Source organism: Triturus cristatus, chromosome 4_1 (assembly GCF_964204655.1).
Source record: "Triturus cristatus chromosome 4_1, aTriCri1.1, whole genome shotgun sequence".
Lineage (NCBI taxonomy): Eukaryota > Metazoa > Chordata > Amphibia > Caudata > Salamandridae > Triturus > Triturus cristatus.
In genome coordinates, this window is record NC_140585.1 from 40,055,769 (window position 1) to 40,071,649 (window position 15,881).

Consider the following 15,881-nt stretch of genomic DNA (forward strand, 5'->3'; position numbering starts at 1 on the left):
CTCAGGAGAGGTGCTGGTTGCAGGTAAGGACCCACCGTTTCAGGGCAGCGACCCCAGGGGCTTAGGCAAGCATGAGGTGGGCCACAAGGCAGCACCAAAGCTACACCACCAGCGGCACAGGGACAGAAGGGTGCAGGGTGCAAGCCTAGCCTTGGGCATCCAATGCAATCCTATGGGGATTCTTCTTTGTGGACACAGGCTGCAGGTGTCAAACCGAAGGGTGCAGTCAGTAAACAAGCGACAGCACAGGTGAGTTGGGATGTTGAGGGTGACAGGGGCACCACTGAACAAGTTTCCTAAAGCCCAGGGTCTGCGGGTGCAGGGGTGCCTTTAGACATCGGATTTCTTCTTACAGGGCCGGTTGAGGTTGGGGGGGGGGGTCCCTACGAATTCACACTGCAGGCGCTGTTGTCAAAGTCAGGAGAGGTCAGCCAATGCTGGGTTCAAGGCCAGGATCACTGGAGAAACTTCACTGGACAGGTGAGCCACTCGGGCCGTGGGCTGCAGAGTGGGCAGGACGCACGGTTCCAGAGGGTACAGGAGTCCATGGAATTGATTTCCTTTGGACATGTCCACTGTCCACAGGAGATTAGAGTCTTTTACGAAGGCAGCAGTCCTCCCAGGGTTTTCAGAGGTCGCTGGATGGAACACAAGGTCGCCTTTTGGCTGCAGGCTCTTGGAAGCTGGAGACCGTCTGGGGCCAAGGAAGTAGTCTTGTTCAGGGTTCTCTGCAGGGTCGGCTTCCAGGATGACTTCTTTTTTCTTAGGTTGTCACAGATAATAATATTGAATTTGGGGCATTGCAAGTCCTGACAGGTAGTAGCCAATGGCCTACTTGCCTTTAGGGTGACTACACCCTTTGTATGTCACCTCCCTTTGGGGAGGGGGCATCCCCTAACCTGATTGGCTAGTATTCTTCCATCCAACATGGAGGATTTTCTAAGGAGGGGGACGCTTAAGCACAGGATACCTTAGGGGTGGTCCTGGAAGAGAGGGGACACACCTCTCCTGACTACTAATTTTCACACCGAACTTTCCACCAAAAGTGGGGCTTGGGCCGGGGGGCGGGCAACTCCACTGGCTGGATAGGCCCTGGCTAGCATATCAAAGGGCAGGAAGCCTTTGAGGCTCGCCGCTCTGATTGCTGTTCCTGCTTGGGGGTAGGTGAGAAGCACCTACACCCCAAGCAGGCTTTGTCCCGGACCCATGAGAGCATAGGGGCTCCCACATCCGGGGGTCAGAAACATGTCGGTGTGTTTCAGGCTGGTGCAGACCAGTCAGATGGACACGAGGGAGTTGGTCGTTTTTCAGGGGGCATCTCTTAGATGCCCTCTAAGTGCTTTTTACATTAAATCTAACACTGGCATCAGTGTGGGTTTATTGTGCTGAGAGGTTTGATACCAAATTTCTTAGCATTCAGTAAAGCCACCATGGAGCTTCATAATGACAAACTCCCAGCTCATGTGCTCAGGATGTCTTTACTGCACTTACAATGTCTAAGAATGAACTTGGACACTGTAGGGGCATACTGCTCACGCAGCTATGCCTTTACCTGTGGTATAGCATACGCTGCCTTAGGACTGTGAGGTCTGCAAGAGGCGGGACTTACCTATGCCGCAGTCAGTGGTTGTGGTCATGGTACACAGGGGGTGTGCCAAGTCAAATTTTAAGTTTTGTGCGCACCAAAAAAACACCATCTGCAATGGCAGGGTGTATGTGTTTAGTGAGGGGTCTCTGAGGGCGGCACAATACATGCTTCAGCCCTTACAGATCCTCTCCGTTTACAAGGCCCTGGGTACCACTGGTACCTTTTACAAGGGACTTGAATGTGGGCCAGAGGTTGGCCAAATGTGGAAACAAAGTTACAGTTTTGGGAAAGAACACAGACACGGGGAACCTGATCGGCAGGGACCCAGTGCACATTCAGTCAAAGTACATCAGATGTCAGGCAAAACGTAGGGGGTAACCAGGCAAAAAGGGGCACTTCCCTACACCTGTTCATAGCTAGAACCTACCCTTAACTCAACCACACCATATTCATTCATAGAACCAAATCTTAGCTCAGGCACAACCATACTTACACCTCAAACACCTTTGCCTCCTCAGCAGCCATATTCATACCTAGAACCCACCCTTAACTCAACCATTATCTTGATTGTGATGGGACACAATTGGGTTAATTCGGCTATCTTATCAGGCTTATATGGGCTCAGTTTACGTGGAGTTACTGGCACCCCTTGTCGTTTTTCAGCAGGCAAGTTCTATGGATTCATTTACTTTGTATGATGCTGCCATCTAGTGGAAAAGTCAATAATGTAACTGTCATATTTTGCTAGGTCTTGCCTTTGGGACCTATTGGCTTTAAAGGTGTTTAGCCATACTGTATAGCATCCTCAGTGCTGTGCAGCATGGTTAAAGAAAACAAACAAACAAAGTGCTATGATGCAGCAACCATGTCATTTTGTCTGCACGCACACCACACATGCGTTTACCTACAAAATGATGCAAGTTTCTGTGTTTTTAGTTACCAAGTTGGATGGGTGCATAAAAGCATGAATGGCAGGGAGCAACGCTGATGGTGCAGATAGAGGGGAAGCATTACGAAGGATGCCAATGGAGAACCATCACAAAGGGTGTGGGTGGGAGAACCAACAAGGAGGGTGGCGGGACGGAAGCAACACTGAGGGCCGAATGGGATGTAAACACAGAGGGAGAGAGCACTACATGGAGCAGGCAGGTGTGAAAGCAATGCGGGGGGAGGAGTACACATGGGTGAGTGCAGTGTGGAGTGGACAAGGGAGTAGCACACATGTGACAGAGCGCAACATGGAGTGCAGCCAGGAGACAGAAGCGCACAAGGGAGACAGCTGTAAGATACATGGTCTCTCATGAAGTGCTTAAAGAAAAAGGCAAAAAAGGGGCTTGAAAAGCAAGCAGTGGAAGGACACGAGCAACGCTTCCATGCTCCAGGAGATGAGAAAACGCAAAAAGAGGAAGGAAGGCCCAAACAGGCTAAAGAATGAAAGCAGGGAAGTGAGAGTGACATTAAAGCCGACTAATGGTAACAATGGGCAGGGTCGAAGCCCCTGTAAGCTGACAATGGGTCTTTTTGCCAGCAGACAGCTTGTGCTGTCTCACCGACGAGACCTAAAAAGAAAACTCAATTGCGTTGACTGCAGTGCGTCTGTAGTTGCCTCTCCTAATCAACAATCCCCACTCGTCTGCGTTATTTGTAGATGATTTCTGTAGACCAGCGCAAGCACTTCATATGCCGTATGTGCCTGTCACTGCGTCGTAAGGAAGAAGCGTTGACAACTTGGAGTGAGTGGTGGGTCAGCTCTAGAGAGAGACACTCTGGGCTCGAGGCTCCTTGCACTCTACCTACAGCTGTGGTTTCAAGCTCTTTGATGGGTCGGAAGGGACGAGGTGAACAGCATGTTTCTCACCTGGAGGAAGAGGTATGGGAGCCAAGAATGACCCCTAGGGATCCTTTCTGAAGCAACAAATCTTACCCTTTTCTAAAGATTCCTTGACCCCAGACATATCAGCTACTAAGCGATGACTACAAGTTGTATTCAGCCCGTAGACCAGAAGAAAATATTTGAACAAGATTAATGCAGCATACTCCCTCTTCAGCACCTGTGGGAATTAAGCACCGTGCTCACTCTTCAACACCTTTGAAATTGAAGCACTTTAATCACTCTTCATCGCGCGTCCCCATAATAATTCTTTTTCACCTTGTGATTGATGAACCACGCTCACTCATCTTTGCCTTTGACATTAAGGCTCTGTACTCACTCACTCTGTGCCTTTGGAATTAAAGCTCTGTACTCACTCCTCTGTGCCTTTGGAATTAAGGCTCTGTACTCACTCATCTGTGCCTTTGGAATTAAAACTCTGTACTCACTCCTCTGTGCCTTTGGAATTAAGGCTCTGTACTCACTCATCTGTACCTTTGGAATTAAGGCTCTGTACTCACTCCTCTGTGCCTTTGGAATTAAGGCTCTGTACTCACTCACTCTGTGCCTTTGGAATTAAAGCTCTGTACTCACTCATCTGTGCCTTTGGAATTAAGGCTCTGTACTCACTCATCTGTGCCCATAGAATTAAGGCTCTGTACTCACTCCTCTGTGCCTTTGGAATTAAGGCTCTGTACTCACTCATCTGTGCCTTTGGAATTAAGGCTCTGTACTCACTCATCTGTGCCCATAGAATTAAGGCTCTGTACTCACTCCTCTGTGCCCATAGAATTAAGGCTCTGTACTCACTCCTCTGTGCCTTTGGAATTAAGGCTCTGTACTCACTCATCTGTGCCTTTGAGATTAAAGCACTAGTTTCTCACTCTTCGTTACCTTTGGGATTGATGCACCACGCTCACTCATCTGTGCCTTTGGAATTAAGGCAGTGTACTCACTCCTCTGTGCCTTTGGAATTAAGGCTCTGTAGTCACTCCTCTGTGCCTTTGGAATTAAGGCTCTGTACTCACTCATCTGTGCCTTTGAGATTAAAGCACTAGTTTCTCACACTTCGTTACCTTTGGGATTGATGCACCACGCTCACTCATCTGTGGCTGTGTGATCATAACACTCATTCATCACTCTTTAATTCTGGGATGAAAGCACCATGCTCACTCATCTCATCTGCACCTTGGGGTTTAGAACACCAGTTTCTCGCTCTTCAGTACCTTTGAGAATCAAGCACAAGTTGTCACTTTTCTGCGCCTCTGGGATTAAAGAAGCTGTCATATTACACCAAATTATTGGAGTCATAGCCAGTACAATTCCCAAGCCCCAAAAGGAAACAGTGACTTTGAAGAGAAAAGGAAAACTGACCGACTCTCTCTCCTTCTACACACACTTAGGCTGAAGTTTGTGAGATTTTAGTAGTCCGACAAAACCTGTCAAAGAATGTCTCGTCTGCAGGTTGTGTATATAGTGCTCCGCCCTACCCTGAAGTCAGAATGCACACACAGTGGTTGTTTTCTTACACTATATGGTTAGTTATTATACACTCTTCATCTGCAAATCTTGTGCATTCAAGTGAGTGTAAATATCATAGACCACTCAGTCATTGTATATTACGCCAAAGGTTCTAAAAGCCCCAATTATATTTTATCACACACCTACCCATTCAGTCTAAAATCCTGGCTGCTTATACCTGTGTTATATTAGACTTTTATAAAATGTCAACTGCTGTAAAGGCTGCATAAGGCTGGGAATTAACTTCATTTTTGAGTTTGTATTTGTTTCAAGTATTTTTTCCTAGAAAAACTCAGAAAATCTTTCTATTCTCCTGATGTTGTAGTAACCGCCTTTTACTGGTGTTCCTCCTGCTCTTCAGCACCAAGACGCCCTCTGGTTTAGCTTCACACTTTATAAGCAATAAATCAGTCAGTCAATCAAAGCACCATTTTAGAAGCAATAGCCACCGCTTGGAAAGTCGCTGGTACATTCTTCTGTGTTCAATTTTCTGGAGCTTTCAAAGAAAATCTTTGTAACGTAAATACTCAGGACAGTAGCCCTATGCGCATCCAAAAATATAAAATGAAACCACATCAATTGGCCAACCTTTGTAGGGGTGGACCCAAACCATTCTATATATTGTTCAGGGCTGGGAGAAGTCTGGCACATTAAAGAACTATGTGGAGCTTCTCATCCTATAGTGAGGAGGATTGACACTTGTGGCAAGACACTGTGATTGGTCGCCAGTTGATGATAACTTCCAGTTTTACAAATGACCGGGCCAGTACGGGGAAATAGGGTATTTGGGTTCCCACTCGAAGGAGGAGCAGGGTGTTATCCTTAGCAGGAAACCTGTTTTTAAACTGGTGGATAATGCTAATGCAAAGATAAGAGAGGTAACTGGCATTGATAATGCTCCACACTGCATGATTGGTATCATTTCACCACAAAGAAGGAAAGGAAAAGGTACCGGCACTACCGGACACAGAGACCAGACATTTGGGGACCTGTAGGCTGCACAGCCTATTGATGCTCGCAGCCCTGAACCTCAAGAACTGGTGGCTCCAGAAATGGTAAATCCCCTCTTCTCCGCTTCCAATCGAGGGCAAGGCTCTGACCATAGCAGCCAGTCCAGGCAGGCTGCATCTCTTCCTGTACTCATGACCACTTTTCTTTTCAGAAGAGCTATAATAGCCTTCCTCTCTGAAGCCATTAAAACCCAAGAACACCTTACCCCTGAAGCACCACAAAGCAAGGTGGACACATTTTAACTGCAGGACTGTCATAAATGCCTTTGAGATCAAAGCACCCTGCTTCCTCTTCATCACCTTTGATGCTCAGGGCTTTAGAAGTCATGTCAACGAGTGACCTGACTGGTTGCTGTAGACATTGCAATAGAAAGGAAGCGGATGACATGAACATCGCCCTGGCACTCGCTGCAGAATTCCTGACCATAAAAAATGCAGAGGAGACCGTGCATGCAGACAAAGCTACCAAATGTGTGCCTGCTCATAAGCACACAGCTGCTGCACATACCAACTCAAGAGGAAATGGAGAAATCGGGAATGGATTAGACCATCCCCAAAACAGGTTGACTAAATAGATCCCTCTGCAGAACAGTGGACAGATGTGTGCTGGATACAGCAGGACTTTGAAAGAAATGAGAGTGTAAAACCACAAAATATTAAGTATTCAAGTTGATACGCCGCTAAATGCAAAGGAAATAGAAATATTTTCAGCAGAGTTTGACAGGAACAAGAGAACAAGGAGTGTTCTCCACCGGTCTCCTTCCCACCAAGGCTCGATGACTACCCAAGTGCAACTGAACAGTCCAGATGGCGCAACAAGTTGAGCTCTAGGGCCTAGCACTTGGTGTGACCACCTCGGCCTTTCATTTTTCGGACATTGGCAAACAGTTTATCATGAAATTGGATAATAGTAACATCGGTTATCTACAGCACTTAGTTATGCCAAACCTTTTGTACGAAAACAAGTTGTTCAATTTATTATTATTATTTCAAATTTAGAAGTTTTACCCATTGCAGTGTTGAAGAGGCTCCTACCATGCACATCAATAATGTGGTGAAAGGAAGCTCTCTACAGCATTGTCATGGGCTACGGAAGGATTAAAGACATTACTAGATCAGGTGAGGTTCACCGTAAACCCCAATAACTCCCCCCTCCTCAAGCCCAGTACAGTGAATCAGGCTTCTGTTCTTGGGATGGGCACTCCGTATTTTAAGACGTGCTCCTTGGATCAGAGGCGACAGCTGCTCTTGTCTGATAGAGAGGGGAATTTATGTGGCTGAGCATGGCAGTGTCAACAGCCGGGACCACATGCATGTCCACAGATGGACCCGGGCCAGAACCTCAGGAGACCAGGAAGGTGTATTGGCTCTGAGAAAGCAAGTGCTCGCTACTCTGAAATCACAGTTCTGATAATTTAACATGAGGAAGAAGTTTAAGGAATCCAATTTTTAAGGGGAGCCTAATCACTGATGCACGCTGATGTGATGGGGTATCCTGTGCAGACCGTGGTTACTTGACAGCATTCCTGATGCATCTGTGTTATCAAGCGAGATCCACAAGCAGAGGTCAATAGGATGCACGTCTGGGTGCATCAGATCTCTCTAGGAAACTGCGTTGCAAAGACCACTCCAGGAAACCTCTGTCTCAGCGGTGAAAAGTAAACCCAACTGAGGATGCGAACGAAATGTGAGCCACCGTGAAAGCAGTTTTTAAGTTGATGAAGAAGTTCTGGGATCCTTGGGTCCAGAGGAACTTGGCTCCCTTCTGCAAAAGTTTGCTTCTGGGGGGATAAGATCTTTGAAATGGAGCCAACTTCTGAAGAGAGTAAAACATAAGTGTCTAGGCACTCATTATTCACTAACTCACGCACAGTAGCTCCAGCTCTGGGCCCTCTGCGCTACAATGGTACATCTTAATTTTTCTTGAGTCATTCCCTTTTCTTTGCACCCACCGGTGGCTATGAAATTTACTCACCAAGTACAAAAGGTTTGGGAACTCCACTCAACCGGCTGTGTCTGGCGGCTCACTGACCTCCAGCACAACCATCCACTGCAACTCCAGTGCAGAATCAGACGTCCATGGCATGTCACCGTCCATTAGAACTGACACCTAGCCAGCATGGGACCATCATTCATAGCCCTGGATGAACTAGCCAGGGTCTTGCTCCTTAATCCTAAATATGCACGTAAAAATGTACAAACACCTGCACGAAAAACAGAATGTTCACTGAGCCTTCTAATATTTGAGCTCGCATGTACGTTCGAGGCATGTGGGCTGCTGAATTCATATCTGTGCATAGATCGCCGCCTAGTGTTGGGTCCGGATGATTGCACATTGTTGTCCTGGAAGAGTCTTCGAAGTATCACGAGATTGGTGGCTCCTCCCCTGGACTACAGTGCGCATGGGCATCCTCTCCATCCTTAGATAGTTTTTTTCCGCCATTGGGTTCGGATGTGCTTATCTTAGCTCAAGTTAGGAAACTTTAGTTTAAGGCCAAAAGGCCTTTAGATCCTGTCGGTACTGTTCCCGTTCAGTATCGACCAGTTTCTTTAGTGTTTTAGCACCTTCTTCACGCTTTTCGGATCCGCTTTGGTCCGAACATCGAACTTCGATCGACGATGGAATCGAGGACTCCCTTCAAGAGATGTCCTTTATGCCACGCGAAATACCCACACATCGACGTCCATCCGGTATGCAACAAATGTCTCTCACCAGATCACGATGAGTCGAAATGTATGGCCTGCGCCCGGTTCCGCTCGAAGAAGACTCTCCGGAATCGACGGGCAGCGAGATTGGAGGCACAGCAATGGGCGCCTGCCCCGGCCAACATCTTTAGCACCGAGGACGAAGACGCCGAGAGCGTGTAAGAAGTAGACTCCAGCCACGCTTCCGAACACGACTCCCGATCGGAAGACGACGATGAGGTGATCTTTGAGGGCGAAGACGTCATCGAAGAGGTAGGAGACTACAATGAGGCCCTTGGGGCCGAGGAAGATAGCTCCAGCGAAGAGCTAGGCCAACCCGTCGATACGGAGGCCGAGAGACTAAGTCGTCATAAGGCTCAGGTCGAGGGATATCCTGCGGGCCTTACCCAAGATCAATCACACGTTTCTTCGGCCCCGCCGCAAGGCCCGGCCTCAAACATTTCACAGGAGCCATTATTATCGAAGACGACTGGATTCCCTTCAGTGAAACCGAAACCATCCGTCGCACCGGTTACATCAAAACCGAAAGTGAAACAGGTTGCGATCGGATCGAAGGCCTCGAAGCCCTCCAATCCTTCGACGCCGGCACAGGTCATCGGCACCGAACGCGCCAAAAGAGATTTCGGTGCCGAGCTCACCGCGACAGGTCCGGGCGCCGAGCCAAAGAAGAAGGCCCTCGGTCCCCACAAGGCGCCTCGGCCTATGGCACCGAAGATTACGGCCCAACCCACCAAGGTCAAGGTGGCCGACCCGTCTGCGTCGACGTCGAAGACGGCAGCGCCTGCCAAATCATCGACTCCGACGAGCGTCGATACCTCCCTTCGGATCGACGACCCAAAGACTGGAAATAAGTCGGATGCCGCTTCGACGCCTACCTCCAAGGTGCCGATCGGTTCCAAGGCGCCATCTGCGTTCACCTTGCAACAGGTCTCAGCATCGTTGCAACGCATCAGAGACCGGGCAACCCTCCACTCTACGTCGAGTCCCGAAACGCACAAGGCCGCAAAATCACACTCTGCGCCGGCGCACATCACATTTGGATTGCCGCCACCCACGGCACCGAAAATGTTCGAAATTCGGACGTGTGTCCGCCAAACACAGTCCCTATCCACTGGACAAACCGATATCGAGCCTTCACAGGCACACTTTATCGACGCCGACACTGGTAGGTTGATGCTCCGCAAGCGGAAAATCACGCCAGAGAAGGGCTTGGACTCATACAAAATTCCTCTGAAACACAAATTGCTGGCAGGTTCCGAACCAGTGCTTCATGAACACTTTCAACCCTTCCATCAGGATCCGCCGTCCTTTTCTCCTACGCATTCAGAGGCAGACGCAGGAGAGGACTATATAGGGGATGATCGATCCTGATGATCACTTGCAAGACCCAGATCAGGCATGGGATGACCCCACCAACCAGGGTAACGCACCAGATACTCCTGACACGCAGCTTTACAATATAAAGACATCTCCCACAGAGGACACTGCTGCCTTTAATGCCCTCATAGAACGGGCTGCTGCCAATCACGGAGTGGAACTCCATTCTGACACTGTAGAAGAAGACTTCTTAGTGGACACTTTCGCCTCCTCTGAGAAAACCGTCAAAACTCTGCCAATGTTTAAGGGAGTTCTAAAACCTGCAAAAGACATTTTTATAGAAACAACCAGGGCACGGGTGCTGAACCCCAGAATCGAAAAGAAATACAAGCCTGCACCCGGAGACCCTATGTACATTAGGGGTCAGTTACCTTTAGACTCCATGGTTGTTGCTAATGCTCGCAAACGAGCCCATTCACAAACAACGGGTGATGCTCCTCCCCCCGACAAGCAGTCCAAAGTGCTGGAGACATCAGGCAAAAGGATAGCAGCGCAAGCGGCAAACATCTGGCGCATTGCCAACACACAGGCACTCCTGGCCCGTTATGATAGGTCCCACTGCGACACACTAGAATCACTGCTACAACATTTGCCAGATGAATACAAAGAGGCAGCGGAGCTCCTTATCAGAGAGGGACAACTCATTACCAATGCGTCCATCAAATGCGCACTGGATGCAGCCGACACTGCAGCAAGGGCGATCAACACAAGCGTCATGTTGAGGAGGCACGCATGGTTGAGAATCTCAGGCTTCAAGCCTGAGATTCAGAACAATATCTTAAATCAACCGGTCAACCCAGACTATTTATTTGGCCCTGAAGTTGACACTACCCTCGAAAAAATTAAGAAAGACACTGAAACTGCAAAATCAATGGGGGCTCTGCAGTCGCAGCAGTTTCGTAGTGGCTCCTTTCGTCGCCCCGGGAATAGAGGAGCAGCTAGAGGTCAGGGGTCCCAGCAGCAGTACAATAAAGGGGGCACACAAAGTAACTATGATAAAACCACCAGAGGTGGATATCGTGGATCCAGCACCAAAGGCAGAGGACGTGGGTACGGCAACACCAGGTCCGCCCCCAAAAACAAACAGTGACGCCTTCTCCCTGCCCCCTGACCACATAACACCTGTCGGGGGGAGACTCCAGCAGTTCCTGTTAGTCTGGAAAACCATCACCACAGACAGGTGGGTCAGGGACATTATCCAGTACGGTTACTGTCTAGAATTAACGTCCACTCCACCCAACATACCGCCAAAGCACCGTCCTATGTCCGTAGAGCACTTGTCATTATTGCAGCAGGAGGTACTAAGTATGCTGCAAAAAGGTGCAATAGAAGTCGTGCCCGTCAACCAACAGGGGAGAGGGGTGTACTCTGTGTACTTCTTAATCCCAAAAAAGGACGGTTCTCTCAGACCTATACTAGACCTGAGACCCCTCAACCACTACATTCTATCAGAGCATTTCCATATGCTCACCCTCCAGCAGGTTCTACCGCTACTCAGTCAGGGAGACTTCCTAGCCACACTGGACTTGAAAGATGCGTATTTCCACATACCCATACACCCGTCACACAGGAAATATCTCAGGTTCACTATTCAGGGGCATCACTATCAGTTCAAAGTTCTCCCCTTCGGAGTAACGACGGCACCCAGGGTCTTTACCAAGTGCCTAGCAACAGTGGCTGCACATCTACGGAGACAGCACATTCACGTCTTCCCTTACCTGGACGACTGGCTTGTTCAGGCAAAGTCAGCCCAGCAATGTGCCAGCCACATGTCCCTCACCATTCACCTTCTTCACAGTCTGGGATTCTCACTAAATTACCCAAAATCACATCTTCAACCCGCACACGTACGACAGTACCTGGGCGCGACCATAAACACTCTGACAGCCACAGCTCAGCCAAATTTAGTAAGGATCAACAGCATGCAAATGCTGATCACAAAGTTCAAACCTCAATACTCCCTTCCAGCGCGAGTGTTCATGCAGTTGATAGGCATGATGGCCTCCTGCATTTTCATAGTCCCGCACGCGAGACTACATATGCGCCTGCTTCAGGAGTGCTTAGCACGTCAATGGAATCAGGCTCACGGACAATTAAAAGACCTAGTGTTGGTGAGCGGTCGGGCATACAACTCTCTGCATTGGTGGAATCCACAAAACCTTTGCAAGGGCCGACCGTTCCAAGAGCCTGTTCCGCAAATAATACTGACAGCGGACGCCTCTCTCCAGGGATGGGGAGCTCATGTACTCCATTACACAGTGCAGGGACTATGGACGACACAGCAAAAGAAGATGCACATCAACATTCTGGAACTGATGGCAATCTTCCTAGCCATGAAGGCATTCAAAGTACACTTGTGCAACAAAGTCGTGTTGATCCGGACCGACAACATGACTGCCATGTACTACATACAGAAGCAGGGAGGAACACTTTCTCCACAGTTGTCTCATCTGGCTCAGAGCATGTGGAAGTGGGCCATTCAGAGGAACATATTCCTCATGGCGGAACACCTCCCGGGCAAGGACAACCAGATGGCGGATCTGCTCAGCAGACACAGCCACCAGATGCACGAGTGGGAGCTACATCCATCAGTACTCCAACCGTACTTCCAACAGTGGGGTCATCCAGAGATAGACCTATTCGCCACAAACGAAAACGCAAAATGCCAAAGCTTTGCCGCCAGGTTCCCACATCCGCAGTCACAGGGCAATGCGATATGGATGAAGTGGTCTGGCAGATTTGCGTACGCTTTTCCCCCAGCGCCATTAATACCGCTAGTGGCACGCAAACTGCGACAACACTCACTGACACTCATCCTAGTTGCTCCCACATGGGCACGCAAACCATGGTACACCACCTTTCTAGAACTTTCTGTGGTGCCGCATCAAAGGCTGCGGATGAAACCTGCACTTTTAACGCAGAACCATGGCGAAATTCAACACCCAGATCCGCAACAGCTGAACCTGGCAATCTGGCTCCTGAAGTCTTAGAGTTTGGCTACCTAAACCTGCCACCTGAATGTATGGATATCATCAAGGAGGCCAGAAGACCCACAACCAGAGCTTGCTATGCGGCTAAATGGAAGAGGTTTGTCATTTACTGCAACAACAATGACATTAACCCGCTGGACGCATCCATTCAAAACATCATCTGTTACCTCTTACACTTATACCGATGCAATCTGGCATACAACTCCATACGTATACATTTAACCGCGATAGCAGCCTATCTTCAAAACAGGCAGCACCTCTCTTTATTCAGAGTGCCTGCCATCAAAGCCTTCTTAGAGGGACTCAAACGAGTAATTCCCCCAAGACACCCACCGGCACCAGTGTGGAACCTCAATGTGGTCCTCACCAGATTAATGGGTCCACCTTTTGAACCTCTCCATTCATGTGAGATTCAATTCCTCACCTGGAAAGTAGCTTTCTTAGTGGCAATCACTTCGTTAAGAAGAGTTAGTGAACTCCAGGCACTAACCATTCAAGAGCCATTCATACAGGTTCACGCAAACAGAGTTGTACTACGTACCAACCCCAAATTCATGCCTAAAGTGATATCGCAGTTCCACACGAATCAGACTATTGACCTGCCTGTTTTCTTTCCAAGTCCACAAAATGTCGCAGAGAGAATGCTCCATACACTAGATGTAAAGAGGGCCCTCATGTACTATATAGACAGAACAAAGGATTTTAGGAAAACAAAACAACTTTTCGTTGCCTTCTCTCCACAACACAAGGGCAACGCCATTTCCAAAGCAGGGATAGCCAGATGGATCGTTAAATGTATTCAAATTTGCTATCAAAAAGCTAAACGCACATTAACGATTCCCCCACGAGCCCACTCAACACGAAAGTTAGGGGCGTCCATGGCTTTCCTAGGAAACATTCCTTTACAGGAAATATGTAGAGCAGCCACATGGTCCACTATACATACATTTACCAAACACTACTGTGTAGATGTACACTCAAAACAGCAGGCAGCTGTAGGACAGGCTGTTCTCAAAACTCTTTTTCAGACTGCTGCAGCTGGCACGGGCAGCCGCCGCTAATGGGGGGACTGCTATATAATCTATGCACAGATATGAATTCAGCAGCCCACATGCCTCGAACTGAATATGCTACTTACCAGTATGCATCTGTTCTTGGCATGTAGGGTTGCTGACATTCATATCGCCCACCCTCCTCCCTGGCGCCTGTAGCGGCTGCAGCACTCAGAATTACTGTATAGCATGGGCATCACTTACTGTATCTACTCCATCACTGCCACAATGGCGAAAACAATCTAAGGATGGAGAGGATGCCCATGCGCACTGTAGTCCAGGGGAGGAGCCACCTATCTCGTGATACTTCGAAGACTCTTCCAGGACAACAATGTGCAATCATCCGGACCCAACACTAGGCGGCGATCTATGCACAGATATGAATGTCAGCAGCCCTACATGCCAAGAACAGATGCATACTGGTAAGTAGCATATTCAATTTTGGTAATCACTTTTGTTTTGTGCACAATGTTGTTTCCCAGATCTTCTCTGTTGTCTGCTTAGTGCCAAATGGCACACAAACCATTGTTCGCTCAAACTGGCATTGTCCAACCGCACAAAACCCTCCTTCCATGTGTTAAATGCTGTAGATTCAGAGAAGTTCAATATTGCATGTACATGTGCACCTCACCAGTTGTTTGCTCTCTGGCCTGCGTTGTGTGTTCCTCCAGTAGGTTGGATGTCTGGAAGCGGACTGCAGATGCTCGACTCTTGTTCTCCATTCGGCAGAGCACAGGGCTGTGCTAGAGTGAAGCCCTCACCGGGCTTCAGAGAGACTGAGGGTTGGTGAAGGCTGAATTAGTAGCTCCAGGGACATCCCTTTTTACCTCTACTTCTGGTATAGGGTCGTCTTATTGATTGAATCTACTGTATAGACACCGGAGTGAGCCATGGAATTGTTTCCTTTAGCGTGCAAGACTAATCCCAATAACCAACAATAACACAAAAAAACACTACTAACCCTGGGTTCCAGAGCAGCGTGCTGCCTGGTATGAGCATTACAACGTCTCCGGGGCAGTAAGCACTATATAAATGCAACTATAATACAATATGTTATATCACCTACAATAAAACTAATATTGTAACACTGATCAGTCGGGCAATTGTAGGTCACACAGGCTGAATAATCTTTCATTGCCTAACACTTTTACACTTACATAAGACCAAATGGAGAAGGGTTATGTCCATCACCCGGTATCATGCCAGTCCACCGAAATAAACCACTTGTTACCATTGGACCAGGCATGGAATAATGAAAGAGATCTGCCACATATTGATGGGCAACTGAGGACTTTAATTTAGTCCACCACTGTAGGCCTGGACTAGTGACTTACTACGGCCTCTTGGCACCTCACTGTGACCATCAGATATGGATTATATTAACAAAGTCCATCCCCGCTGATCTCTCCACCACTTCTCGATTTTAACCTGTCACTGCTCAGTACACACCGCTTTAAACAATATCTCAAAATGGACAACCAAGAGCACTAACCAGTGGATCATGAACCTAAAGGGATGGAAGAGATGCTAAAAGCTGCCACCTTACTGAAAGCCATAAAATGTCTCTCACACTACTTCATCCATCACGTTGCTAAGCACTGCATCCCATAACATGATAACCGCTCCTCGGTGGTCCTCATGCACAACACAGAAACACTTCCCCATAGCATCAAAACAACACGCTTCCAGCCACAAACCCTACACAGTGCAGCCTGCTGCCCATGTAGGCAAGCGCTTCAGCACCCCACATATGGGTAGTAAGCGCTA

The 15,881-nt window shown here is 48.3% G+C and overlaps 1 protein-coding gene across 2 annotated transcripts in view; it reads left to right on the plus strand.

Annotated features, from left to right (window-relative positions):
• The window catches only part of CNOT12 (CCR4-NOT transcription complex subunit 12), a 422,228-nt gene that overhangs the window by 390,056 nt on the left and 16,291 nt on the right, over positions 1-15,881 (plus strand). The window lies entirely within an intron of this gene.